General features: G+C 46.4%; 1 protein-coding gene across 6 annotated transcripts in view; it reads right to left on the bottom strand.

The window, feature by feature from the left end:
* CtBP (C-terminal binding protein) overlaps positions 1-27,265 on the bottom strand; it is a gene marked incomplete at its 3' end in the record, with an annotated part of 256,438 nt that overhangs the window by 82,482 nt on the left and 146,691 nt on the right. For 2 of the 6 annotated variants that reach the window (XM_070104095.1, XM_070104100.1), the window contains 1 exon segment: positions 2,814-2,972. 6 annotated transcript variants of the gene reach the window in all.

The following is a 27,265-nucleotide window of genomic DNA, read 5'->3' as shown; positions in this document are numbered from 1 at the left end:
TAAAGCTCCTGGAGAGCGAAACGTTGCCACAATAAAATGTCACATTAGATGCACTTGTGTCCTTTTACTTTACATACTTCTAAGTTCTTGATGGAATTATCACATTTTAACCTCCACTGATTCTGCTGTCCCCATATGTGCCACTTCTATATTTGACTGATGAAGCCTACTACGTAGGCGAAACCTTTCCGAATGAAAACATATGATTTTCCTTCTACTACACTGCTTGTTTTATGTATTTTTTACTGGATTGTTGACGATTCTGGCGAGCCAACCTTCTAAATTAAGGTTACCCACAAAATTCCTTAAACTTTTTCTCTTAGTATTTATTTAGTCTTGGATAACATAGTACGTGTTGAGGGATTTCCATATGTGCAGCCCCACCCAGATGTGACCTGGGTTCATTCACATGTCAATACACACTTAGGAACAATAAGACACGTGTATAACATAACATCCTTGAATCTGTATTGATGTAACCACCGGATGACGAAGCGTCAACAATTATATACACCCAAATGCTGCACATGTACAGAACAAGAATGGCACAATACCGTGATTGGTACAATATACATACATAGATGAATGGTTCAGAGAACCCACAAGTTGATAAATTAGACATGTGCAACACTTGGGTATCTTTAATGAGGAAACGTTTCACCACACAGTGGCTTCATCAGTCCATACAAAGGAGAATGGTGAAGAACTGGAAGCGTCTGAGGTAATCAGTCCCTCAGCCTTGAGATTGATGGACTGATTACATCGACTCAAGGCTGAGGGACTAATTGCCTCAAATTCCTCCTGTTCTTCACCATTCTCCTTTGTATGGACTGATGATGCCACTGTGTGGCGAAACGTTTCCTCATTAAAGATACCCAAGTGTTGCACATGTGTCTAATTTATGAATGCACAACTCACCCACACATAGGAGAAAGAAGCTTATGACGACGTTTGGGTCCGACCTGGACCATCGACTAGTCACACTGTTGCACACATGTGCGGCTAGCAGTAACAGCCTGGTGGATCAGGCCCTGATCCACCGGGAAGCCTGGTCGTGGACCGGGCCACGGGGGCGTTGATCCCCAGAATACCCTCCAGGTAAACTCCAGGAAGGTAGATCACAATTGTTAGTATTGTATACCATTCATAACAAGACACACGTATCGCCAGCATTCGAGACTAGTCCCCCAGTAACAAATGGGTGAGGATGGGTGACCACACGACGGGGGCTGGATTTGAATGGAACTTGCACTTAACAGGGTTCAATACACAAATAACAGGGTTATTAAAGCTTATTCTTTGGGTAACACTGATAATGGGTTGGGCGAATCATTTTTAGTGGGCTTGGGTTTGAGAAAGACTTGCCAAGCATGGGCCGGTAGGCCTACTGCAGTGTTCCTTCTTTCTTATGTTGGTACGATAGACAGGTGGTCAGAGTGGGGACGGGTGACCAAGTAACAGCACCATTGTGGCCACGTGATCGGCCACATCCTCTGGATGACCTTGTACAATACCCGCACACCAAAACCTTCTCAGCAAATAACAGCAACAATCTGAAAAGTTGTTAACCAAACCAACTGCTCCTGACCCCAGGCGTATATACAAAAATCAAACAATTAAGTTAAATTCGGCGTATCTGAACGAAACGCAATGGAATGCAAAAGCAGAACTTGGAAATCAATGGCAGCCCCTTGGTATAAACAACAGTTGATCTTATAAAAGGTTAAAGAGGCAGAAAAAAAAAGAGCATTTTGAGGTCAGCTGCCACCCTTTCCGGGAACGATCACTGGGCTTACATATACACACACGTACATATACGCACACGTCTCACTAACAGCAATAAGAGACAAAGGAATCTCTGGTTATCTACCTGTTCACTCCCTCCAGACTTCCACAACCTTCGTTCAGCCAACAAATAAGTCTTAATACAACAACCAGAAAGCTTGGCCAAGACAAGGGCCGCGTGGCCACCACTACTCACTCCCGCTGAGAACCAAAACCAAGTACCAATTGCCAAGTAAAGACAAAAAAAAAAAAAGTGTAGGTAGGGAATATAAATATGCTGGTGTGATACGCAACTAGTGCGACTGCCAACCTCTCCAACAATTATTCTTTCTCAACCCTTGTAAACCACAACCTCAAATACATTATATCCCCCATCAAAACCTGGATAATTACACAAATTTGACTATAGTTTCACTTGACGATTAAGTGTAGCAAAGTTGGAATAAAATTAGGAGTGCGTCATCGTTGGGGCGTCAAGAGGCGTAAGCGCCACTACACGACTGCCTTTATTGTCGAGTTTTACTTTTAACTTTCATTGTACTAAGACACCATTGCAGCTCCTCCCTCCCTGGCACACATGCACTTTCCCACGCTCAGTCCACCTTTCTCCTCAAAGTGTCTTATTCTTCAACCTACTTACACTTACAGCACAAAAGTAATCTGGGAAGTAATGAGTCTTGGAAGTAGGTTAGTCTATTATCACTATCTATCAGCAAGATGTTACTCAAACTTCATATCTATAACAACTTTTGACTCTAACTTGAAATACCTCAATAAAAACTGTGAATTATTTATCAAAAAGCCTTTTAATAGTTAAAAAAAAAAGCCTTTTTTTTTACAAATGGCCTTTTAATACAAATTCACTGTTACAATGTCCCTCAATACATTAATTTTCGAACTTACCTCTGGTATGATAATCCATGGTATAAATCTCTCCATTAAGATGTATTACCAAAATATAAACCAAATGGCAATACACGAGAAAAGAAATCAAGATATGTTTTGTTTTTCAAGGTAGAAACACTTACCTATATACTACAATAACGCACAGTGACCTCTCCATTAATGAACACAAATCACTATGGTATAGAAAGTATAATGTGTGAATTAAGAGTGATAATAGAGTGAGCGAGGCCGCACCCGCGCTGTGTGCACTCCAGCACAAGACTGAGGCAGCTAGTCTGTGTAACCAACACACGCACATCAAACACACACACACATACACATACACACACACCAGAACACACACACATACACACCAACACACACACACACACACATGACTACATCACCACACGCGATATTTACAATTAACCCCTATCGTCCCTATGGTCTTCCTGTCGTTCATACTCTCCACACATCATCCAGGGGGATCCACCACTTCATTTAAACATTTATATGTGTTTAATTACTACTGTGAAGCGGGATAATTAATAAGGAGCACCTCGGCAGCAGCGTCTCCCCAAGAAATCGACTAACCGGTCACCAGCGCCTTGCTTTGCTGGGGTGAAAATACAAAAAAAAGTAAGACCTTGTAACCTCTGTTCTCCGTCCACCTCCACGTTATAATGGAGTTACATTATCTAGTATTTTGTAACTCTTTGGTGTGTTGCTTTCCCCTGGCTGCCATCTGTGTGGGGCGGCAGGTGTTGTGTGGGGATGTCATAATGGTAACTCTGGTTACTTGGTGGTACCATGATGGTGGTACATGGTGAGATGTTGAGTAAGGGTCTTGTGACCACCCCCACCCCCATCCTTCAAGATCGGTGCGTTAATGCCGCTGGAGGACTCTTGGTTCAAGGAACTGGAGTCATTCCTGATCAAATCTGATTGCCTCCCAGTCCCCAGGCGCTGTATGACCCCTGCGAGTTTATCGCTTCCGTTTAATATAATAATAATGTTCATAAGCACCCGGTACCTAATACCTAATCAGCTTACACCCAGGTACCTAACACCCCAACACCTAACACCCAGGTACCTAACACCTCAATACCTTACACCCAGGTACCTAATACCTCAGCATCTTACACCCCGGCACCTAATACCCCAACACCTTACCCAGGTACCGGGATTCCACCTGGAGGTTGTTCCGGGGGTTAACGCCCCCGCGGCCCGGCCCTCGACCAGGCCTCCCAGTGGATCAGAGTCTGATCAACCAGGCAGTTACTGTTGGCCGCATGCAATCCAACGAACCACAGCCCAGCTGGCCAGGTAGTGACTTTAGGTACCTATCCAGTACCCTCGTAGGGAGTGATTTGTACGTGTAGATTTGGGACCAGTCCCTCTAGGATTTTCCAGGTGTAAATTATGATGTATCTTTCTCGCCTGCGTTTCAGGGAGTAAAAGTAAGGGACTTCAAACATTTCCATTAAGATGTTTGAGTTAATACATGCAGTGAAGGTTATCTGTACATTCTCTACATCTGTCTTGATAATGACTGTTAGTGTACTGCAGTATTCCAGCCTATAGTGAGCAAGGTACTAGCATTCCAGCCTTGAGTGAGCTAGTGAATGTACTAGTATTCCAGCCTAGAGTGAACTAGTGAATGTACTAGCATTCCAGCCTAGAAAGAACTAGTAACAAACTCAACATCACTGGCATGGCATCTAATATCTGGGCACTTAATACCACGTACCTACGCTGAACATATTAACGCCTTACATCCCCACCTTAGCAACTCTATATGAGGCACAGGTACACATAAATACAATTAGCATACATAGTGTAAATTACCCGGGATAACCCAAAAAATGTAAGGCAAAATGACTTATTACCATTGTGGTCCTTGATATTAAAGTTTGATTTATTGAAACCAAAGAAAAACGCTAAAATCTTACGGGCAGCGTAGTGTGGGGGGAATGGGAGGTTTGATACGAGGAAGGAGATGAAGCTTATCTAAGCTTATTCCTTGAGAACCGAAAAATGAGTTGGATATATTTTTGTTAGTAGGTTTGAGAAAGACTTGCCTGGGATGGGCCAATAGGCCTGCGGTGGTGTTCCACCACTCTCATGTTCTTACGAGTGGCTCCAATTGCACTCTTATGTTCCTACCAGTAGCTCCAGTTCCCTGGACGCAGAACGCAGCAGCAGCCGCAGCAGCAGCAGCAGCAGCAGCAGCAGCAGCAGCAGCAGCAGCAACACACAGGTTAGTCGCGCAGAAATTCTGGGTTGCTGCTACCAGGACCTCCACTCCCAGAATTTACTCTTGCCATATCCACTTCAAAACATTTTCTCAACTCCGTCAATACCCCAACTTCAGGCCAAAAAATGCCGACATTTCGCCTCGCCTCATTAACCTCTATAACACCCTCGCCTTTAAACGAATAAAAAGTCACAGTTTTACGGGGTAACAAATAACTGTGCATAATTCCGGCGTTCGATGCCAAGTCCGCGGATGAGCACAGGAAATGACAAGTGGCGATAATTATAACCTCTATTCTATTGATATTTATGCTTCTCTAAAATCTGTAAACTTCTTGAGGGCTTCCACTCATCCCTATATTTCTCCCGTGGGTAATTTGGGCAAGTGAGGGCAGTAGGGGGTGATTTAGGGGGGTGGGGACGGTTAGTGAATGATGGTAGTAGCTAAGGTGCCACTGTAGTGTATGTCGGTTATATTATGTGAATCATACCTTCACACACACACACACACACACACACACACACACACACACACACACACACACACACACAATGAATGATCCGGGCGAGGAAGTGGTGGTAGGCAGGCTTCACATACGTAGTTGTAGGAGCAGGTACGATAGAACCAGTGAACTTGAAGTGAATCTGGCAATTGGTAAGCTGAAAGGCGGGGCCAGGAGATAGGACTCGACCCCTGCAACCACATATACTAGATGAGCACACACTTGTAGCAGGGTGAGTGGATCTAGTAGCGACCAGCGGAGAAGCGGGGCCAGGAGCTGTGACTCGACACACCCTGGAGCTATGACTAGACTCCTGCAATCACAATTAGGTGAGTACACACACACATACACGCACGTAGAGCAGGGAAAGAATGAACCTAGTAGCGACCAGGGAAGAGACGGGATCAGGAGCGGTGAATCGACCCTTGCAACCACATATAGGTGAGTACACACACATTATCAAAGCAACCAGAACCCATCTTTGTACCCCTCCCCCCTTTTCCTCAATCCCGCACACTGGAGAAATAAGAATTTCTAACGATATCTCCATAAAAGTAAAAAATCCCACGGAGAGACAAAAAGATGACACATCTGGTTATCTTGTACACAACTCATCCTGTGACGGAATACGACGGGAAAACATTACGTAACTACCATGTAGAGAACAGTAAGCTTATTTAGGCACATGTACACATAAGTACAATTACGAGTGATAACAATATATACTAGATATGTATCTCTCACACTTCATGTGCTGTATATGTCGTCTTTATTATCATAGTGTTAACTAAAATAACACAAAAGTCTGATTTATTTCCACTGGGGAACAGCAGTTACACACTGTGTGTACCCACAATGTAACTACCATTGGGGTACAGAAGCTACACAGTGTGTGTACCCAGTGTAACTACCATTGGGGTACAGAAGCTACACAGTGTGTGTACCCAGTGTAACTACCATTGGGGTACAGCAGCTACACAGTGTGTACCTAGTGTAACTACCATTGGGGTATAGCAGCTACACACTGTGTGTACCCACAGTGTAACTACCATTGGGGTACAGCAGCTACACAGTGTGTGTACCCATAATGTAACTACCATTTAGTTGGGTAGCAGCACACTACGTGCCCATTTTTGTTTATTGAAAAAAAAGAACGTACCCATCTGGGCGGTTACCACAACGGAGAGAGATTACGGAACGAACATGTGTGTACTCACCCAGTCGTGGTATGTGGGGGTCGAGGTCTGGTTCCTGGCCCTCGCCTCAATAACATCAATGGCATTACTACTTTTGCTCACCTCTTGAACTATTCTTAAAGATTATGTGCTCCTTCCTAAGTGGATGTGACCTGGACCTGACTAGCTTAGGCCAGTAGGTTATCTGGACCTACCTAGCATGGGCCAGTAGGTTACCTGGACCTGCCTAGCATGGGCCAGTATGCTTGCTGCAGTGCTCCTTATGTTCTTATGTATGAAAATTCCTGCCATCACCTACACATGGCAATTAAGACACAGTTAGGCATCTTTCGAAACGTTTCGCCTACACAGCAGGCATCACCTACACATCTCTTAACAGCTGTTTTTAGCAACCAGCTGTGGGCCCCTTGTTCCTGGTCCTCATATTTCAGGATGTGTGAGAGAGATAGCTTCCCCACACCAAGTGGAATACATTGAGGGGGTCAGATAAGGGGAGAGTGAGGTAGGTAGAGAGGCTGATAAGGTGGGATGAAAGTGTTTATGTAAATGGACGGACATACATGCCACTTCATAAATTGAGTATCGGTGATGTAAGTGCTGAGTCAAATTGGAAGGGTGGAATTCAGAAGGGAGCCAAAAAGGTAGAGAGTGAAGGGAAGGATGTAGGGAATAAGAAACATAGGGAAAGAGGAGGGAGGGGGAGATAATGAGAGTGGAGGATGGGGATGGAGGAGTAAGAGAGGGCAGTGAGGTTAGCATGGCGCCCTAACAGACAGGTTGTGGGGCGAGCACTGGCTAGCTGCTTCTGCCGTTCCGGCTACTGACCTCTGTCACCCACACCCCCAACTCTCCTTCACTCCCCACCACACACACAACGCACTCTCCTGTACCCTCTACCACCCCAACACACTCACGTACCCTCTACCACCCCAACACACTCACGTACCCTCCACCACACACAACATACCCTGTACCATCTCCACCGGTAGGAGACTTGGACCTGCCTCGCATGGGCCAGTACGCCCCCTGGGCAGCGGGGGGCGTTGACCCCCGAAATTTTCTCTAGGTATACTGATTAAAACCTCTAATTTCCCACTCCAAAATCTATTACTTCTCACCCACTACCCCTAAAACCTTCAAATTTTGTCACGATCTATCAACTAATATCGTATTATTTAAAGCCTGGCTGAAAGTTACACTAAGCTGATTTCTACTGAAACTTATACCTAGGCTTTAAATAATATATTACAGGGATCACAAAACAAATACGTCAGTGACTTTTCCTAGGTAATTTACACATATGTTGCTAGGTATGATAATTATACTTATGTGTACATGTACCTAAATAAACTTACACTGTCTGCATGACAAAAACAAAATCAATAATCAGCAAGTAACGTAAAGTAAATTACGCAAAAAATACCTAATTACGGCGAGCGTAAGTAAACATACACACATATATATAGCAGTATACTAGCGTGGGTGCAGGAGTATAATAGGCTACACTTGAGAGAATAGCAACAGTCTGGTGTTCCACGTGTACCCCCACTACGCTTCTCAGAATAACTCCAACCTACGCAAAACCTGACCAAACGAGTCACCCCTTCATCTTCCAAATGACCAAAATAAACTAATATCCCATTAAATTATACGATATAATGGCAATGGTTGGCTATTCACTAATTGGCAACTATTTCCTCTATCGTTTTATTGAAGACTAAAAATGTCGCCTAACTGACATCCATGTGTGCAAGGATGTTCTTGGACAATATTTACTCTTCCTATGACTTGACTAAGTGATTTGGAACGTTCAGTATTGTTCACTGCGGCGTAATAGTACACTCTCTCCTGTGTTCCTTCTTTACGTTCTTATACCTAAATAAATATCAAATTCCCGATGTTCATTCACCATTCTTCTTTGTTAAGATGACACAAGTGCAACTAATTGTGAAGGACCTGCCTAGTATGGGCCAACAGGCCTGCTGCAGTGTTCCTCTTTTCTTGTGTTATTATTTTATTGTTAGGTAAGACACATATGCAACAGTTAGGTATCTTTATTTCGAAACGTTTCGCCTACACAGTAGGCTTCTTCAGTCGAGTACAGAAAAGTTTGATAGTTTGATATTGTTTCAGACTATGGAACAATGCTCTTGTAAAGTAAAAGGACACAAGTGCAACTAATGTGACATTTATTGTGGCAACGTTTCGCTCTCCAGGAGCTTTATCAAGCCATTACAAACAATACATGGACACAGAGGGTATATAAAGGCTCAGAGTGAGGTGAATACTAGTGAGGTACCACTAGTATTCACCTCACTCTGAGCCTTTATATACCCTCTGTGTCCATGTATTGTTTGTAATGGCTTGATAAAGCTCCTGGAGAGCGAAACGTTGCCACAATAAATGTCACATTAGTTGCACTTGTGTCCTTTTACTTTACATATTGTCGGTAATTCTACCAACTTTATTACAACAATGCTCTTCTCCAGACTGAGGGACTGACCACCTCAAAAACTTTAAGGGTGATGGACTGATTACATCGTCTTCAAGTATCTTCTGCTTCTATCAACTTTTCTGTACTCGACTGAAGAAGCCTACTGTGTAGGCGAAACGTTTCGAAATAAAGATACCTAACTGTTGCATATGTGTCTTACCTAACAACCTGTCGGTATTTTATACCATTTTATTATTTTATTGCGGCAACGTTTCGCTCTCCAGGAGGTTTATCAACATAAGAAAGGAGGAACACTACAGCAGGCCTGTTGGCCCATACTAGGCAGGTCCTTCACAATTAAGAACATAAGAGCTTGCTAAAGCTCCTGGAGAGCGAAACGTTGCCACAATAAAATATCACATTAGTTGCATATGTGTCCTTTTACTTAATACTGTCGGTAATTCTACCAATATTAACACATTCTTCTTCGTATAGGACTGATGAAGTCGCTGTGTGGCAAAACGTCTCAGTAAAGGTACCCAAGTGTTGCACATGTGTGGCAAAACGTCTTCTCAGTAAAGGTACCCAAGTGTTGCACATGTGTGGCAAAACGTCTTCTCAGTAAAGGTACCCAAGTGTTGCACATGTCTAACTTAACAACTGGTGGGTTCTCTGAGCCATTTATCCAGAATACCGGTCGGGATGTAGCTTTTGGTGTTGTCTCGGGTGATTGGTATTAATAATAGCACACACAAGGAACCTTCCACGCCGGCTTGTTCGCTCACCCTCTCTCACAATGTTACGTTCATACTGGTGATCGTTGTTACGTTCATACTGGTGATCGTTACCTTGTGCTACCAGATAACACTCTCAATCATTCTTATTTGTCATGATACCAGAACCACAGACTCTCCATGACACAACTAAGACCTCCAGCTGATAATTGCTTATGTGGATCACACATACACACACATATACACATCCTCTACTAAGTATTCAATATATTTTAGCACCATGTGTAACACACGTTCACATATGGACGTTTTTCAGTACTCTTCAATCTGCCTCATCCACTGGTATGACACGCCATTTTATTTAATTATATGGGTGTTTGTGTAAGTTGAACGTGCCTAGTATGGGCCAGTAGGCCTGCTACAATATATATATATATATATATATATATATATATATATATATATATATATATATATATATATATATATATATATATATATATATATATATATATGTCGTGCCGAATATGTAAAATTGGTCAATTAGCAAGAACTCATTTAAAATTAAGTCCTTTCTAAAATTTTATCTTATACGTTTAAAGATATATTTTTTTCATTAATGTTAATGTTAAAAATTTTTATTTTGCTCCAAAAGAATCTTAGAAAACTTACCTAACCTTGTTACAACAAGAACAATTTATTTTAGCCTAACCCAACTAAATATATTTTAGATTTGTTTACAATAATTTAATACTAAACAAACACAGTGAAACATATTTTTTTCGTTAGGTTCAGAATGATTTTGGCGAAATTATTGCATACACAAATTTTCACTTGTCCTATATAGCAAGATGAGCGTTGCTATTTAAGCCAAGATCGCAAGTTCTGCCTATTCGGCACGACATATATATATATATATATATATATATATATATATATATATATATATATATATATATATATATATATATATGTATATATATATAGCATGTGTGTGTGTGTGTACTCATTAATGGCTGCAGGGGTAGAGACTCAGCTCCTGGCCCCGTCTCTTCACTGATCGCTACTAGGTCCTCTCTCTTCCTGTTCCATGAGCTTTATCATACCTCTTGTTAAAGCTATGTATGGTTCCTGCCTCCACTACATCACTTACTAGACTATTCCACTTCCTGACAACTCTATGACTGAAGAAATACTTCCTAACATCCCTCTGACACGTGTGTGTGTGTGTGTGTGTGTGTGTGTGTGTGTGTGTGTGTGTGTGTGTGTGTGTGTGTGTGTGTGTGTAAATTTAACCTAAATTAACATAGTATAACATAAGCTAGCCTAACCTAACCTAAATTAGATAACATAATATTTATAAATTTGCAAGGAGTGTCAAGTGGAAAGAGTCAGAAACTGGCATAAGAAAAGTTAAGGTGGAAAATGAGGCTAGGTTGGCAGCTGAGACACCTAACTGGTTATGGTAATGTGTGGATACCTTAGACTCCATCCTCCATCACTCAATATTAATCCCCTTCAACGGAGGTGATCTAGGTGAAGGCTCTTCATCCCAGCAATTGGATTTACCCTCATTTTCGATTGGTAGCGCACTCAGTTCACACGTTGCGGTTCGGGGGTCGATCCCCGGTATGAGTAGAAATATTAAGACGTGTTTTCTTAAGATACCTGCTGTCTATGTTCACCCAGCAGTAAGATGGGTTTCCACCTCTCACCCTTCTTGATGGCCTCTCACCCTTCTTGATGACCTCTCACCCGTCTTGGTGACCTCTCACCCGTCTTGATGACCTCTCACCCTTCTTGATGACCTCTCACCCTTCTTAATGACCTCTCACCCGTCTTGACCTCTCACCCGTCTTGACCTCTCACCCTTCTTGATGACCTCACCCGTCTTGGTGACCTCTCACCCGTCTTGATGACCTCTCACCCTTCTTGATGACCTCTCACCCGTCTTGATGACCTCTCACCCGTCTTGATGACCTCTCACCCTTCTTGATGACCTCTCACCCTTCTTGATGACCTCTCACCCGTCTTGACCTCTCACCCGTCTTGGTGACCTCTCACCCGTCTTGATGACCTCTCACGCTTCTTGATGACCTCTCACCCTTCTTGATGACCTCTCACCCGTCTTGGTGACCTCTCACCCGTCTTGATGACCTCTCACCCTTCTTGATGACCTCTCACCCGTCTTGATGACCTCTCACCCGTCTTGATGACCTCTCACCCCTCTTGATGACCTCTCACCCGTCTTGGTGACTTCTCACCCGTCTTGATGACCTCTCACCCCTCTTGATGACCTCTCACCCGTCTTGATGGCCTCTCACCCTTCTTGATGGCCTCTCACCCTTCTTGATGGCCTCTCACCCGTCTTGATGGCCTCTCACCCGTCTTGATGACCTCTCACCCGTCTTGCTGACCTCTCACCCGTCTTGATGACCTCTCACCCGTCTTGGTAACCTCTCACCCATCTTGACCTCTCACCCGTCTTGATGACCTCTCACCCGTCTTGATGACCTCTCACCCGTCTTGGTGACCTCTCACCCGTCTGATGACCTCTCACCCGTCTTGGTGACCTCTCACCCTTCTTGGTGACCTCTCACCCGTCTTGGTGACCTCTCACCCTTCTTGATGACCTCTCACCCGTCTTGGTGACCTCACCCGTCTTTGTGACCTCTCACCCTTCTTGGTGACCTCTCACCCGTCTTGGTGACCTCTCACTCTCTTGGTGACCTCTCACTCTTCTTGGTGACCTCTCACCCGTCTTGGTGACCTCTCACCCTTCTTGGTGACCTCTGACCCTTCTTGGTGACCTCTCACCGGTCTTGGTGACCTCTCACCCTTCTTGGTGACCTTTCACCCTTCTTGGTGACCTCTCACCCTTCTTGATGACCTCTCACCCTTCTCGGTGGCCTCTCACTCTTCTTGATGACCTCTCACCCTTCTCGGTGGCCTCTCACTCTTCTTGATGACCCCTCACCCTTCTCGGTGGCCTCTCACACTTCTTGATGACCTTTCACCCTTCTCGGTGGCCTCTCACTCTTCTTGATGACCTCTCACCCTTCTCGGTGGCTTCTCACTCTTCTTGATGACCTCTCCCCCTTCTCGGTGGCCTCTCACACTTCTTGATGACCTCTCACCCTTCTTGATGACCTCTCACTCTTCTTGATGACCTCTCACTCTTCTTGATGACCTCTCACCCTTCTCGGTGGCCTCTCACTCTTCTTGGTGACCTCTCACCCTTCTCGGTGGCCTCTCACTCTTCTTGATGACCTCTCACTCTTCTTGATGACCTCTCACTCTTCTTGATGACCTCTCACTCTTCTTGATGACTTCTCACCCTTCTCGGTGGCCTCTCACTCTTCTTGATGACCTCTCACCCTTCTCGGTGGCCTCTCACTCTTCTTGATGCCCTCTCACCCTTCTTGGTGACCTCTCACTCTTCTTGATGACCTCTCACCCTTCTTGGTGGCCTGTCACTCTTCTTGATGACCTCTCACCCTTCTCGGTGGCCTGTCACTCTTCTTGATGACCTCTCACCCTTCTCGGTGGCCTCTCACTCTTCTTGATGACCTCTCACCCTTCTCGGTGGCCTCTCACTCTTCTTGATGACCTCTCACCCTTCTCGGTGGCCTCTCACTCTTCTTGATGACCTCTCATCCTTCTCGGTGGCTTCTCACTCTTCTTGATGACCTCTCACCCTTCTCGGTGGCCTCTCACTCTTCTTGATGACCTCTCATCCTTCTCGGTGGCCTCTCACTCTTCTTGATGACTTCTCACCCTTCTTGATGACCTCTCACCCTTCTCGGTGGCCTCTCACTCTTCTTGATGACCTCTCATCCTTCTCGGTGGCTTCTCACTCTTCTTGATGACCTCTCACCCTTCTCGGTGGCCTCTCACTCTTCTTGATGACCTCTCATCCTTCTCGGTGGCCTCTCACTCTTCTTGATGACCTCTCACCCTTCTCGGTGGCCTCTCACTCTTCTTGATGACCTCTCACCCTTCTCGGTGGCCTCTCACTCTTCTTGATGACCTCTCACCCTTCTCGGTGGCCTCTCACTCTTCTTGATGACCTCTCATCCTTCTCGGTGGCTTCTCACTCTTCTTGATGACCTCTCACCCTTCTCGGTGGCCTCTCACTCTTCTTGATGACCTCTCATCCTTCTCGGTGGCCTCTCACTCTTCTTGATGACCTCTCACCCTTCTTGATGACCTCTCACCCTTCTCGGTGGCCTCTCACTCTTCTTGATGACCTCTCATCCTTCTCGGTGGCTTCTCACTCTTCTTGATGACCTCTCACCCTTCTCGGTGGCTTCTCACTCTTCTTGATGACCTCTCACCCTTCTCGGTGGCCTCTCACTCTTCTTGATGACCTCTCACCCTTCTCGGTGGCTTCTCACTCTTCTTGATGACCTCTCGCCCTTCTCGGTGGCTTCTCACTCTTCTTGATGACCTCTCACCCTTCTCGGTGGCTTCTCACTCTTCTTGATGACCTCTCACCCTTCTCGGTGGCCTCTCACTCTTCTTGATGACCTCTCATCCTTCTCGGTGGCCTCTCACTCTTCTTGATGACCTCTCACCCTTCTTGATGACCTCTCACCCTTCTCGGTGGCCTCTCACTCTTCTTGATGACCTCTCATCCTTCTCGGTGGCTTCTCACTCTTCTTGATGACCTCTCACCCTTCTCGGTGGCTTCTCACTCTTCTTGATGACCTCTCACCCTTCTCGGTGGCCTCTCACTCTTCTTGATGACCTCTCACCCTTCTCGGTGGCTTCTCACTCTTCTTGATGACCTCTCGCCCTTCTCGGTGGCTTCTCACTCTTCTTGATGACCTCTCACCCTTCTCGGTGGCCTCTCACTCTTCTTGATGACCTCTCACCCTTCTCGGTGGCTTCTCACTCTTCTTGATGACCTCTCACCCTTCTCGGTGGCCTCTCACTCTTCTTGATGACCTCTCATCCTTCTCGGTGGCCTCTCACTCTTCTTGATGACCTCTCATCCTTTTCGGTGGCCTCTAACTCTTCTTGATGACCTCTCACCCTTCTCGGTGGCCTCTCACTCTTCTTGATGACCTCTCACCCTTCTCGGTGGCCTCTCACTCTTCTTGATGACCTCTCACCCTTCTCGGTGGCCTCTCACTCTTCTTGATGACCTCTCACCCTTCTTGGTGGCCTCTCACTCTTCTTGATGACCTCTCACTCTTCTTGATGACCTCTCACCCTTCTCGGTGGCCTCTCACTCTTCTTGATGACCTCTCACCCTTCTTGGTGGCCTCTCACTCTTCTTGATGACCTCTCACCCTTCTCGGTGGCCTCTCACTCTTCTTGATGACCTCTCACCCTTCTCGGTGGCCTCTCACTCTTCTTGATGACCTCTCACCCTTCTCGGTGGCCTCTCACTCTTCTTGATGACCTCTCACCCTTCTCGGTGGCTTCTCACTCTTCTTGATGACCTCTCACCCTTCTCGGTGGCCTCTCACTCTTCTTGATGACCTCTCACTCTTCTTGATGACCTCTCACCCTTCTCGGTGGCCTCTCACTCTTCTTGATGACCTCTCACTCTTCTTGATGACCTCTCACCCTTCTCGGTGGCCTCTCACTCTTCTTGATGACCTCTCACTCTTCTTGATGACCTCTCACCCTTCTCGGTGGCCTCTCACTCTTCTTGATGACCTCTCACTCTTCTTGATGACCTCTCACCCTTCTCGGTGGCCTCTCACTCTTCTTGATGACCTCTCACCCTTCTTGGTGGCCTCTCACTCTTCTTGATGACCTCTCATCCTTCTCGGTGGCTTCTCACTCTTCTTGATGACCTCTCACCCTTCTCGGTGGCCTCTCACTCTTCTTGATGACCTCTCACTCTTCTTGATGACCTCTCACCCTTCTCGGTGGCCTCTCACTCTTCTTGATGACCTCTCACCCTTCTCGGTGGCCTCTCACTCTTCTTGATGACCTCTCACCCTTCTCGGTGGCTTCTCACTCTTCTTGATGACCTCTCACCCTTCTCGGTGGCCTCTCACTCTTCTTGATGACCTCTCACTCTTCTTGATGACCTCTCACCCTTCTCGGTGGCCTCTCACTCTTCTTGATGACCTCTCACCCTTCTTGGTGGCCTCTCACTCTTCTTGATGACCTCTCACCCTTCTTGATGACCTCTCACTCTTCTTGATGACCTCTCACCCTTCTCGGTGGCCTCTCACTCTTCTTGATGACCTCTCACCCTTCTTGGTGGCCTCTCACTCTTCTTGATGACCTCTCACCCTTCTTGATGACCTCTCACTCTTCTTGATGACCTCTCACCATTCTCGGTGGCCTCTCACTCTTCTTGATGACCTCTCACCCTTCTCGGTGGCCTCTCACTCTTCTTGATGACCTCTCACCCTTCTCGGTGGCCTCTCACTCTTCTTGATGACCTCTCACCCTTCTTGATGACCTCTCACTCTTCTTGATGACCTCTCACCCTTCTCGGTGGCCTCTCACTCTTCTTGATGACCTCTCACCCTTCTTGGTGGCCTCTCACTCTTCTTGATGACCTCTCACCCTTCTTGATGACCTCTCACTCTTCTTGATGACCTCTCACCCTTCTCGGTGGCCTCTCACTCTTCTTGATGACCTCTCACCCTTCTCGGTGGCCTCTCACTCTTCTTGATGACCTCTCACCCTTCTCGGTGGCCTCTCACTCTTCTTGGTGGCCTCTCACCCTTCTCGGTGGCCTCTCACTCTTCTTGATGACCTCTCACCCTTCTCGGTGGCCTCTCACTCTTCTTGATGACCTCTCACCCTTCTCGGTGGCCTCTCACTCTTCTTGATGACCTCTCATCCTTCTCGGTGGCCTCTCACTCTTCTTGATGACCTCTCACCCTTCTCGGTGGCCTCTCACTCTTCTTGATGACCTCTCACCCTTCTCGGTGGCCTCTCACTCTTCTTGACGACCTCTCACCCTTCTCGGTGGCCTCTCACTCTTCTTGATGACCTCTCACCCTTCTCGGTGGCTTCTCACTCTTCTTGATGACCTCTCACCCTTCTTGGTGGCTTCTCACTCTTCTTGATGACCTCTCACCCTTCTCGGTGGCTTCTCACTCTTCTTGATGACCTCTCACCCTTCTCGGTGGCCTCTCACTCTTCTTGATGACCTCTCACCCTTCTCGGTGGCTTCTCACTCTTCTTGATGACCTCTCACCCTTCTCGGTGGCCTCTCACTCTTCTTGATGACCTCTCACCCTTCTCGGTGGCCTCTCACTCTTCTTGATGACCTCTCACCCTTCTCGGTGGCCTCTCACTCTTCTTGATGACCTCTCACCCTTCTCGGTGGCCTCTCACTCTTCTTGATGACCTCTCACTCTTCTCGGTGGCCTCTCACTCTTCTTGATGACCTCTCACCCTTCTTGGTGGCCTCTCACTCTTCTTTATGACCTCTCACCCTTCTCGGTGGCCTCTCACTCTTCTTGATGACCTCTCACCCTTCTCGGTGGCCTCTCACTCTTCTTGATGACCTCTCACCCTTCTCGGTGGCCTCTCACTCTTCTTGATGACCTCTCACCCTTCTCGGTGGCCTCTCACTCTTCTTGATGACCTCTCACCCTTCTCGGTGGCCTCTCACTCTTCTTGATGACCTCTCACTCTTCTCGGTGGCCTCTCACTCTTCTTGATGACCTCTCACCCTTCTTGGTGGCCTCTCACTCTTCTTTATGACCTCTCACCCTTCTCGGTGGCCTCTCACTCTTCTTGATGACCTCTCACCCTTCTTGGTGGCCTCTCACTCTTCTTGATGACCTCTCACCCTTCTTGGTGGCCTCTCACTCTTCTTTATGACCTCTCACCCTTCTCGGTGGCCTCTCACTCTTCTTGATGACCTCTCACCCTTCTTGGTGGCCTCTCACTCTTCTTGATGACCTCTCACCCTTCTTGGTGGCCTCTCACTCTTCTTTATGACCTCTCACCCTTCTCGGTGGCCTCTCACTCTTCTTGATGACCTCTCACCCTTCTTGGTGGCCTCTCACTCTTCTTGATGACCTCTCACCCTTCTTGGTGGCCTCTCACTCTTCTTTATGACCTCTCACCCTTCTCGGTGGCCTCTCACTCTTCTTGATGACCTCTCACCCTTCTTGGTGGCCTCTCACTCTTCTTTATGACCTCTCACCCTTCTCGGTGGCCTCTCACTCTTCTTGATGACCTCTCACCCTTCTCGGTGGCCTCTCACTCTTCTTGATGACCTCTCACCCTTCTCGGTGACCTCTCACTCTTCTTGATGACCTCTCACCCTTCTCGGTGGCCTCTCACTCTTCTTGATGACCTCTCACCCTTCTTGGTGGCCTCTCACTCTTCTTGATGACCTCTCACCCTTCTTGGTGGCCTCTCACTCTTCTTGATGACCTCTCACCCTTCTCGGTGGCCTCTCACTCTTCTTGATGACCTCTCACCCTTCTTGATGACCTCTCACTCTTCTTGATGACCTCTCACCCTTCTTGGTGGCCTCTCACTCTTCTTGATGACCTCTCACCCTTCTTGGTGGCCTCTCACTCTTCTTGATGACCTCTCACCCTTCTCGGTGGCCTCTCACTCTTCTTGATGACCTCTCACCCTTCTTGATGACCTCTCACTCTTCTTGATGACCTCTCACCCTTCTTGGTGGCCTCTCACTCTTCTTGATGACCTCTCACCCTTCTTGGTGGCCTCTCACTCTTCTTGATGACCTCTCACCCTTCTTGGTGGCCTCTCACTCTTCTTGATGACCTCTCACCCTTCTCGGTGACCTCTCACTCTTCTTGATGACCTCTCACCCTTCTCGGTGGCCTCTCACTCTTCTTGATGACCTCTCACCCTTCTTGGTGGCCTCTCACTCTTCTTGATGACCTCTCACTCTTCTTGATGACCTCTCACCCTTCTCGGTGGCCTCTCACCCTTCTTGATGACCTCTCACTCTTCTTGATGACCTCTCACCCTTCTTGATGACCTCTCACCCTTCTTGATGACCTCTCACCCTTCTTGATGACCTCTCACTCTTCTTGATGACCTCTCACCCTTCTCGGTGGCCTCTCACTCTTCTTGATGACCTCTCACTCTTCTTGATGACCTCTCACTCTTCTTGATGACCTCTCACTCTTCTTGATGACCTCTCACTCTTCTTGATGACCTCTCACTCTTCTTGATGACCTCTCACTCTTCTTGGTGGCCTCTCACTCTTCTTGATGACCTCTCGCCCTCCTAAGTGACTGACCTTGCCACGGTCTCAACACCTCGCGGACCACCTCAGTTCTTCCCAATATGTCCTTCAATTTGTATTAAGAAAGGCATTGGAGGGCGAAACGTCTACAATAGACATACCCAGATGTTGCACATTTGTCTGAGTGTTCACATCAGCCACTATATAAGAACATAAGATAGGAGGAGCACTGCAACAGGCCTGCTGGCCCATACTGGGCAGGTCTTTCACAAATCCAACCCATCTCACTTGTATATTTATCCATCCTAAATTCCTTGATGATGTGAGAAATCACGAAAGCGATTGGAAGTTCACTATTTTTTCACAGTTGTTCTGCATACTGTGATCTTCCTGGACACAGTAAAATGCGACTAGCCCAGGACTCGAACCCATGATGTTTTGGCCCGCCTCGCATGACACTCTAGCCCACAGGACCACCAAATCCTACAAGAACCAAACACCCAGCCAAGCTAGGTGTGTTACCCTTGGTCCCAGTACATACGGTGATGTGGATGCCTCTGAGCTAATTTCATTCTCATCCCAGTTTGGTGTACTAGTCTAACTAGCAGTATTATTGTAACCACGAACGAGCGGTATTGATCAATAACAACACTGCGACTAGCCATGGGTTCGAGTCCTTGGCTAGTCGCAGTGGTGTTATTGATCAATACCGCTCGTTCGTGGTTACAATAACATTAATATGTATAAATTACGCAGCATAACCCAAAAAGTCAGACAAAGTGACTTATTTCCAATGTGGTCCTTTTAATATCTTGTTATTTAAAGCATTATATACCCCTGACGTAAGTATAGGTGATTAAGATCCTACCAATCACCTGGAACCTCATTCAATCACCTGGAACCTCATCCAATCACCTGGAACCCCATCCAATCACCTGGAACCCCATCCAATCACCTGGAACCCCTTCCAATCACCTGGAACCCCTTCCAATCACCTGGAACCCCATCCAATCACCTGGAACCCCATCCAATTACCTGGAACCCCATCCAATCACCTGGAACCCCATCCAATCACCTGGAACCCCATCTAATTTCCTGGAACCCCATTCAATCACCTGGAACCCCATCCAATCACCTGGAAACCCACCCAACCACCTGGAAACCTGCCAATCTCCAGGAAACCCATCCAATCACCTGGAAACCCTGCCAATCACCTGGGAAACCCTGCCAATCACCTGGAAACCCTGCCAATCACCTGGAAACTCTGCCAATCAACTGAAAATCTAGCCAACCGACCAAAACCCACCTGTCCCGAAAACCCACCCCGAACACCGGAAAACCCGTCCCCGACCCCCCGACCCAACTTCTAGTTTGGAAACCTGCGGACCGTGAGTAAATAGGATGAAATTGGCGGGAAAATATGACCAGTTTGCTAACACTTCCCTGAAACCTGACCTTGATACCTGTCCTTGATACCTCCATGTTGATTCACCGCCCACACCCCCTCCCCCCATACCCTACACACTCCCAATCCTCCATTATCCTCCCCATTCACTAAACATCACCCATTCCTCACCACTAACCCATCCTCCCCATTCCCTACACAATCCCTATCCCCCACCAACCCATCCTCCCCATTCCCTACACAATCCCTATCCCCCACCAACCCATCCTCCCCATTCCCTATACACTCCCAACCCCCACTAATTAACCCCTCTTCCCCATTCCTTACACACCACCTATCCCCCACCAACCCCTCCATCCATTCCCTAAACACTCCCCATTCCCTACGCACCACCCATTCCCCATCACTTGTTCACACACTGCGCCTCAGTCTTATATTCACCCATTTCACTGATGCTGGTAGAGAGCTCTGGATCCAAGAAACTGGAGCTACTATCTTTTTCTCGGGATCAAACCTGATCAACTCCCATTTTCAGGCCCCTGTATGACCCCTATAGGTTTAGAGCTTCTAATGTAGGTAAGATTAATAATAATTATAATATTTACCATTATTACTATTACTATTATTATATTTAAGGAATCATACTGAGAGTTAGAAATGGGTGACAATTAAATTTGATGTGAGGAAGGAGAGAGGCGCTCTAATTCCTCGGCTCAAACTCAGTAATGAGATTAACCTTAAAGGCATAAAATTTAGGTTTTTTTTAAAGTTTAAAGCCTATTGAGTGCACGACGGCCATTAAGGTTGCGATTACACTATCAACTTTAAGTTGCTCTATACTACACACACACTGGCTGGGCCAGGAGCTATGTCTCGACCCCTATAATCACATATAGGCGAGTACAGATACACACACACAGGACAGGAGCTGTGAATCAACTCTTGCAATCATAAAACGGTAAATAGGTAAGTACATACATACACACACACACACACACACACACACACAGACGAGGCCAGGAGCCATGAATCAACCCCTGCAACCACATATACGTGAGAACACACACAGGTAGGGCCAGGAGCTATGAATCAACCCCTATAACCACTTATAGGTGAGTACACACACACAGGAGGGGCCAGGAACTATGAATCAACCCCTGCAACCACATATACGTGAGAACAGAAACACAGGCGGAGCCAGGAGCTATGAATCAACCCCTACAACCACATACAGGTGAGCACAGATCCACACACACACAGGACAGGAGCTGTGAATCGACCCCTGCAATCATAAATAAGTGAATAGGTAAGTACACACACACACACACACACACACACACACAGACGGGGCCAAGAGCTATGAATCAACCCCTGCACCCACAACTAGGTGAGTACACACCCAAGCACAATTATCACTACTAGTAAGGTGTAAATCACCTGGGATAACCCACAGAAAAGGTCAAAATGGTGTACATTCTCACTGGAATGATCATTCATTAGATATAAGAAAACGACAAAGATTGTACATAATTCTCACTGGAATGATCATTCATTAGATATAAGAAAACGACAAAGATTGTACATAATTCTCACTGGAATGATCATTCATTAGATATAAGAAGACGACAAAGATTGTACATAATTCTCACTGGAATGATCATTCATTAGATATAAGAAAACGACAAAGATTGTACATAATTCTCACTGGAATGATCATTCATTAGATATAAGAAGACGACAAAGATTGTACATAATTCTCACTGGAATGATCATTCATTAGATATAAGAAAACGACAAAGATTGTACATAATTCTCACTGGAATGATCATTCATTAGATATAAGAAAACGACAAAGATTGTACATAATTCTCACTGGAATGATCATTCATTAGATATAAGAAAACGACAAAGATTGTACATAATTCTCACTGGAATGATCATTCATTAGATATAAGAAGACGACAAAGATTGTACATAATTCTCACTGGGATGATCATTCATTAGATATAAGAAAACGACAAAGAATGTACATTATTCCCACTGGGGTAATCATTCATATTATAAGAAAGCGACATCCCCCACAGTCATGTATATAAGTGTGCAGGCGTCAAGGTCTCTGGACTCCTTTATCCAAACAAGTGATATTGAAGGACATAAGAGGAAGCTGAGATACTAAGATTCGCCTGCTGATATCCTCTCAGAATTAGTGACTTGGCAACCCCGTCCCGTCATGGCGGCTCACTATTGCCAACATCCAAAAAAAAAAACTTTTAATTCCTTTTTAACCGTGATGATTATCTGCTTTGGAGCAATTCCTGTTTCCGAGGGAGTCGTCTTGAAAGGTTAGAATAGGGCTGGGGTTTGTGTGGTGGTTGTAAAGGCGGCAGAGGGAGGATAAGGGGATATAAGGGTAGTAGGGCAAGGCAGGGAACATTGGTGAGGGTGGTAGGCGAGCCGTGAGTGGCGGCAAGATTCCCGCGTAAACCTTGCAGACTCCTGACATTACCCCCTCCCACCCTTCCTTCCCCCTCCCTGGCCCCAACAACACACCCCACACCCACCCAGAACACCCCAGACACATATCAACCCCCACACACACCCAGAACACCCCAGACACATTAACCCCCACACCCACTCAGAACACTCCAGACACATATCAACCCCCACACACACCCAGAACACCCCAGACACATTAACCCCCACACCCACTCAAAACACCCCAGACACATATCAACCCCCCCACACACCCAGAACACCCCAGACACATTAACCCCCACACCCACTCAAAACACCCCAGACACATAACCCCCACACACACCCAGAACACCCCAGACACATTAACCCCCACACCCACTCAGAACACTCCAGACACATATCAACCCCCACACACACCCAGAACACCCCAGACACAAATCACTCCCCCTTCAAGGACTCCAATCTTTCTCCACACCCGACATCACCTCCACCCCTCACCCAGAACATCCCAGACACACATCACCCCAACTTCACACACCCGACATCACTCCTCTTTCAAGGACTCTAGTCTTCTACACACCCGACGTCAAACCCCACAGAAACCCCCAGTCAACGTCACCCCAGGGCCTAAACCTCACAGGAAATCCATGACATTAGATATTACACACAACTCTAAACACCTGACATCACCTTCAGGACACTTTCCAGACACCTGACATCACCCACAGGACCTCTCTAGACGTCTGACATCACCCACAGGACCTTTCCAGACACCTGACATCACCCACAAAACCTTTCCGGACATATGACATCACTTCCAGGCACCTGACATCACCCACAGGAACTTTGTAGATACCTGACATCTTCAATGGCTACCTAGGTGTTGCACACGTGTCTTTTCCACCATTGTTGGTGGAAAAGACACGTACCACCCCCGCAAACATCACTTCCTCCCCCAGCATCTACCTGGAGTCGCTTCCGGAGGTCAGCTCTTGACAAAACTCCTGGATAAACCACAACAGAAATGCCACATTACATGCACTTATGTCCTTTTAATAAAACTTTAGTACCTGCTAGAAATACTCAGGTGTTGGGTATTAGGTATCCGGGTACGTAATGATTGTAATAACATACAAATTTTAGACATGCCCAACCTTGGCATTCGCCCTCCAGACATCTCTTAACATCCATGCCATTATTTAAAAAATATTATTATTATTATTATTATTATTATTATTATTATTATTATTATTATTATTATAATTATTATTATTATAATTATTATTATTATAATTATTATTATTATAATTATTATTAATTATTATTATAATTATTATTATTATAATTATAATTATTATTATTATTATTATTATTATTACGGGGAAGCGCTAACTTGCAGGTGTCCGTGTTATGGAGACGGGTAACTACAGTTTCTTGGATCAAGAACTTTAGACTAGTACCATGACATCCTTCTTAAAGCGACCGGCCAAGTTAGCTTCGCATGACTGCGTAAGTAACCAAGTTACTGTCGGTCAAATTAGCGTCAACTTAAGAGCATCAGTAGCAAGGAAACAAGTTTGTGAAACTTGTCGACACTGGTCTAAGTTTATACCATCTCTAAAATACCTGGAGTCTATCTGGGGGTGTTTCGGGGGTCAATGCCCCTGCTGCCTGGTCCATGACCAGGCCTGGTGGTGGATCAGGGCCTGATCAACCAGGCTGTTACTGCTGGCCGCACATATACCGACGTAGGAACCTTAGCCTGGCTGGTCAGGTACTGACTTTAGGTACCTGTCCAGTGCCTTGAAGACAGCCAGGGATGTATTGGCAATCCCCTTTATGTATGCTGGGAGGCAGTTGAACAGTCTTGGTCCCCTGACACTGTGTTGTCTCTCAGTGTAGTCGTTGCGTCGCTGCTGTTCATTGGGAGGATGTTGCATCTCCTGGCCGGTCTGTCGTAGGGAGTGATTTCTGCGTGCAGATTTGGGACTATTTCCTCAAGCATTTTACATCACAATGGTGCATCAAATTTATAGTCCGTAAAATAACACCGTACCTCCATATGTACTATAATCACAACGCTGCACTAGGCAACCAACCACGTCAAAAAAAAAAACTCAGCTTGCCAGAATTACGAGAAGAGAAGACAGATGCATAGCATATATTGAGAGAAATAAGTAAGAAAATTGGCGCGCGGTTGTCAGACCAAAAACAAGGATCTGGCGGGAACGTTGCCACATCTTGCCATCTCTCTCTATTTAATCCCACTAGATTCGCAATTCCCTTCCTTACAGCAGGTGGACTTAAGAGCCAATATCATCCACCTCCACCAGTGGTATTTTTTTTTAATCCCACACGATTTGCGATTTCCTTCCTTAGAGCAAGCAGACTAAAGGGTCAATATAACCCCCCCCCCCGCCAGTGTCATGGCTTTTTTTTCCTCTATTAAATTCAATATAAACCTCAGAAACTCTTATGCAAGCAATGGATAGAGGTAATTTTAAGGAGGCATTTATAATACAAAGCTTGGTGAGTGAGTCTTACGGCCACTTGCCATAAGTCTCAGTGTTGAATGCTGCTTTAAGAACCTTCACTTGCCAGGTTATTCACCATTGTTTTCCACTTTTTCGGCCAAAGGATGTTTTTTTATATATATATATATTCAATATTGTCATCACGTTCGCTTTTGTTCCATCACTGTTGATTCGGCTCCGGCTTTTATTGTCTGTTTTTATTGTTATTTATTTTAACCCTGACATTGTAAGTATGCTTTTGTTTCTTTTATTGTAGATTTAAAGTCGTAACCCACAATTTAGAGAGGAAATTTTAGGCGACGTATCGCTCGGTTTTAGCGTGGGTGCGAGTTCGACCTGCCTAGCACGGGCTAGGTCTACTGGCCCATGCTAGGCAAGCCACTTACTGGCCCATGCTAGGCAAGCCACTTACTGGCCCATGCTAGGCAAGCCATTTACTGGCCTATGCTAGGCAAGCCACTTACTGGCCCATGCTAGGCAAGCCACTTACTGGCCCATGCTAGGCAAGCCACTTACTGGCCCATGCTAGGCAAGCTACTTACTGGCCCATGCTAAGCAAGCCACTTACTGGCCCATGCTAGCGAAGCCACTTACTGGCCCTTGCTGGGTAGGTCCAAGTCACCTACTGGCCCATGCTAGGCAGGTCCAAGTCACCTACTGACCCATGCTAGGCAGGTCCAAGTCACCTACTGACCCATGCTAGGCAGGTCCAAGTCACCTACTGGCCCATGCTAGGCAGGTCCAAGTCACGTACTGGCCCATGCTAGGCAGGTCCAAGTCACCTACTGGCCCATGCTAGGCAGGTCCAAGTCACCTACTGACCCATGCTAGGCAGGTCCAAGTCACCTACTGGCCCATGCTAGGCAGGTCCAAGTCACCTACTGACCCATGCTAGGCAGGTCCAAGTCACCTACTGGCCCATGCTAGGCAGGTCCAAGTCACCTACTGACCCATGCTAGGCAGGTCCAAGTCACCTACTGACCCATGCTAGGCAGGTCCAAGTCACCTACTGACCCATGCTAGGCAGGTCCAAGTCACCTACTGACCCATGCTAGGCAGGTCCAAGTCACCTACTGACCCATGCTAGGCAGGTCCAAGTCACCTACTGACCCATGCTAGGCAGGTCCAAGTCACCTACTGACCAATGCTAGGCAGGTCCAAGTCACGTACTGGCCCATGCTAGGCAGGTCCAAGTCACCTACTGACCCATGCTAGGCAGGTCCAAGTCACCTACTGACCCATGCTAGGCAGGTCCAAGTCACCTACTGACCAATGCTAGGCAGGTCCAAGTCACGTACTGGCCCATGCTAGGCAGGTCCAAGTCACCTACTGACCCATGCTAGGCAGGTCCAAGTCACCTACTGACCCATGCTAGGCAGGTCCAAGTCACCTACTGACCAATGCTAGGCAGGTCCAAGTCACGTACTGGCCCATGCTAGGCAGGTCCAAGTCACCTACTGACCCATGCTAGGCAGGTCCAAGTCACCTACTGACCCATGCTAGGCAGGTCCAAGTCACCTACTGGCCCATGCTAGGCAGGTCCAAGTCACCTACTGACCCATGCTAAGCAGGTCCAAGTCACCTACTGACCCATGCTAGGCAGGTCCAAGTCACCTACTGGCCCATGCTAGGCAGGTTCAACTCACATGACTACGTTTCGATCCCACTTTGACCATTAACTAGGAACACACTAAAGTGTAACTAGCTAGTGTAACTAATAGATCACAATGGTAAAAATCACTTTGGGTAACCCCAGGTAACATGTTAAACTGTGTAAAGTAAAAGGACACAAGTGCAACTAATGTGACATTTATTGTGGCAACGTTTCGCTCTCCAGGAGCTTTAATTGCTCTACCATATTGTATTACTTTTGTCACTACCACTACTACTACTACTAC

Source organism: Cherax quadricarinatus, chromosome 89, assembly GCF_038502225.1.
Source record: "Cherax quadricarinatus isolate ZL_2023a chromosome 89, ASM3850222v1, whole genome shotgun sequence".
Classification (NCBI taxonomy): Eukaryota; Metazoa; Arthropoda; class Malacostraca; order Decapoda; family Parastacidae; genus Cherax; species Cherax quadricarinatus.
Note: the sequence above shows the minus strand (reverse complement) of the source record. Positions and strands in the feature narration are given on the sequence as shown.